Genomic DNA, 3,424 nt, shown 5'->3' on the forward strand with positions numbered 1-3,424 from the left:
TTCTGCCTAGCAGCCTTAGTTAGGCCTTACCAAAAACATCCCGACATGCATGAAGACTCGAAAAAGGACAATGGAAGCGCACTAAAGCAGGCATGAAGATAGAAGAAAACCTCTCTTCCAACCCGGACAGCCGGCAAAAGCACCCTCAAAATACCCACAACAAAAGCACACTCTAATAACCCACGGCAAACAAGAAGTACGTAGCGTCGGCGGCGAAAGACAACCCACAACCTCTACCAAAGCCGTACCAAAACGGTGGAGACCAACTAACACACCGAACCAAGTTAGGACTGGCGGGTTGAGACAGGGGCCGTCGAACAGATGGTGGCCGTCTTAGAGCAGCAACACCAACAAACCACCGTAAAAACAAAATAAACCAGGTGACGTAAGTGAAAATAAATAAAAAAAAAAAACCTGGTAGAAACCAAAAACCCGCAAACCCAACCCAGGCAAACCAAACCCCAACGATAGGTGATGAATGAACGTCCGACGAGGGGAAGGGTGCAGACACAGGTGAGACAAGCAGGCGGCAGCAACCAACAGGGGCAAATGCGAAAAAGAAAAACCCACAATACCTGCAATACCCACACCCTATGAACACTGACGTGATCCAAAAATTCCGACAAAATACAGCCGGCGAGGACGACAGTGGTAGACGGTAGAGGGACTGACGGCAGGCAGGAGGCAAAGCAAGCAGAAACTGAAAAGCCGAAACCGAAAAACGTAACAAAAAGAGACGAAAACCACGAGAACCCTACCGGAGACACCACCTACAGCCACGCACGACGGCGACGTGAGGTCTAAATGTCGTTGTGTGGTGGTGGTGGTGGTGATGAGCAGCGGCGGGTGTGGCGGCAGTCGCAAAAGGCAGGCGACAATGCCCTAATCGCAAAAAGATAAACAAGACAGAAACGGAAAAACCACCACCAACGGACACCTCCGACCGGCGACGTGAGGTCTAATGGTCGATGGGTGGTGGTGGTGGTGAATAGCAGCGGCGGTTGTGGCGGCAGTTGGAACCAAAGCCCTAAACGCCTGAATCGCTTGAATCGTCCCTCCCTCCTCTCTAATTATTATTATTATTATTATTATTATTATTATTATTATTATTATTATTATTATTATTATTATTATTATTATTGTTATTAATATTATTGTTGTTATTATTATTGTTGTTATTATTATTATTGTTGTTATTATTATTATTATTATTGTTATTATTATTATTGTTATTATTATTGTTGTTATTATTATTGTTATTATTATTGTTATTTTTATTATTGTTATTGTTATTATTATTATTGTTATTATTATTATTATTATTATTATTATTATTATTATTATTATTATTATTATTATTATTATTATTATTATTTATTAGTTATTATTATTGTTATTATTATTATTATTATTATTATTATCATTATTATCATCATCATCATCATCATTATTAATGTTATTATTATGAATATTATGGTTATTAAAATCAATAATATTCATATTAATATAACTAATATTATTATTATTATTATTATTATTATTATTATTATTATTATTATTATTATTATTATTATTATTATTATTATTATTATTATTATTATTATTATTATTATTATTATTATTATTATTATTATTATTATTATTATTATAACTTAAATCAATATTGTTCCCTAAAACTTAATTTAATTGCTCAAATGATTTAAAACTTACAAGATGGATTCTAATTTATCAAATACTAAATTCATTTACTTGTTATCAATTATTAATATTATTTTTTGATTTTTAATTAATCAACCAAATTTTATATATTTGTTAAAGATGAGATTATGGTTTGTCGATTTTTATTTATCGAATTAATTAAATTAGAATTGTTGGTGCGTCATGGTGGCTACCAAATGAGTCAAATTAGGATGATAAATGGCTAGACTTTGAATATCAATCTAGCAAAGCGGTGCTCCATTATTTCACCTAATTAGATTGATGATGAACCGTGGTTCATGGTGGCTACCTAGTTAATCACTCAAATTAGTATAATTACTACTACTACTACTACTACTACTATTATTATTATTATTATTATTATTATTATTATTATTATTATTATTATTATTATTATTATTATTATTATTATTATTATTATTATTATCATACCTTTACTTTTAAGAATATTATTAAACTTTTAATTATTTTGTTTTTAGTTAAAAGGGTTTGTATAACGATCTTAAATAAATAGATGTAGGTGTAAATTTTAAGTGGTACAATTGCAGGAAAGTTAAGTTAAACTTTTTACCAAAAAAAATATACAACGTTTTCAACCAATATATCATCATATGAAAATAAATTAAAAAAATAACTATGAAAAACTTTAATCAATTCATTAACATGTTTTATTACAAAACATTCAATTAAAATGTTAATTTTATAAGTTAATGTTATGTTGTCAATTGTCATTAATCAAGTAAGAAATATAAATTAAAATTAATTAATATTAACCAATCTAAAAATGACATGTGGAATAAAATTAAATGGTATAATTACCCTTTTAACTATATAGTATAGATGTATGCATGGAGAATGGTTGGTAAGCGTGTGTCAATCTTAACCAATGTGGCAATGTGAATATCTATGTGGCTTTTCCACATCCTACGTGGCTTTGTCTAATTGACATTTTTTAGGATGGCTTTTAATAGTATTTTATAGATTTCTTCTTTGATTATGCCGGTAATTTGGGTGTAGAATATAGATTTAATATGCTAATTGCATCCTTGTTAATCAAATCAAATTCTTTCTTGCAATTTTGATGGCCTTTTTTAATTAATTTGGTGTTGATGTCAAAGATAATTTAGGGTTTGTCCTAATTAGGGATAGAATGATGGCAGCATGTGGTGATTGCCTGGCGCGTGGACGGTAGAGGAGTGGTTGTCGCGGCGACTGGGATGATAAAGGGAGAGGCTCAGGCAACTGTAAGGGTGCGGGAAAGGGATAGTGTGGGTGAGTTTTAATTGCGAGAGGGAGGATGAGGAAAGGGCGAGGATGTAGGAGTCGGTGGCCGCGGTGGTTCAGGGTCTCCGACGCCAGTTTCCGGCATTGGGCTAGACAATGGGCCGCTTTGGTTGTCAATGTTTTTTTTTCAATGTAGTATAAGATACCACTTATTATTTGCGAAATTTATATACAGTACATATGAATTAACGGCTGTAAATGGTGGTTGACGGCGGTGGCCATTTGGTCATGGACTCATGGTTGATGACGGTGATTAACGACAGTGAAGGATGAGAGAGGAAATTAGAGGAGAGGAAAATTAAGTGGAGAAATGTTAGATGAAGATGATGGTATAATGGTATAATGGTCAACATTGTACTACGAAAATCATCACCCTTATTAAATGACCACTTTGGTCACAATTTATTACTTCCTTCAATTC

The sequence above is a fragment of the Silene latifolia genome, chromosome 8 (genome assembly GCF_048544455.1).
Source record: "Silene latifolia isolate original U9 population chromosome 8, ASM4854445v1, whole genome shotgun sequence".
Lineage (NCBI taxonomy): Eukaryota > Viridiplantae > Streptophyta > Magnoliopsida > Caryophyllales > Caryophyllaceae > Silene > Silene latifolia.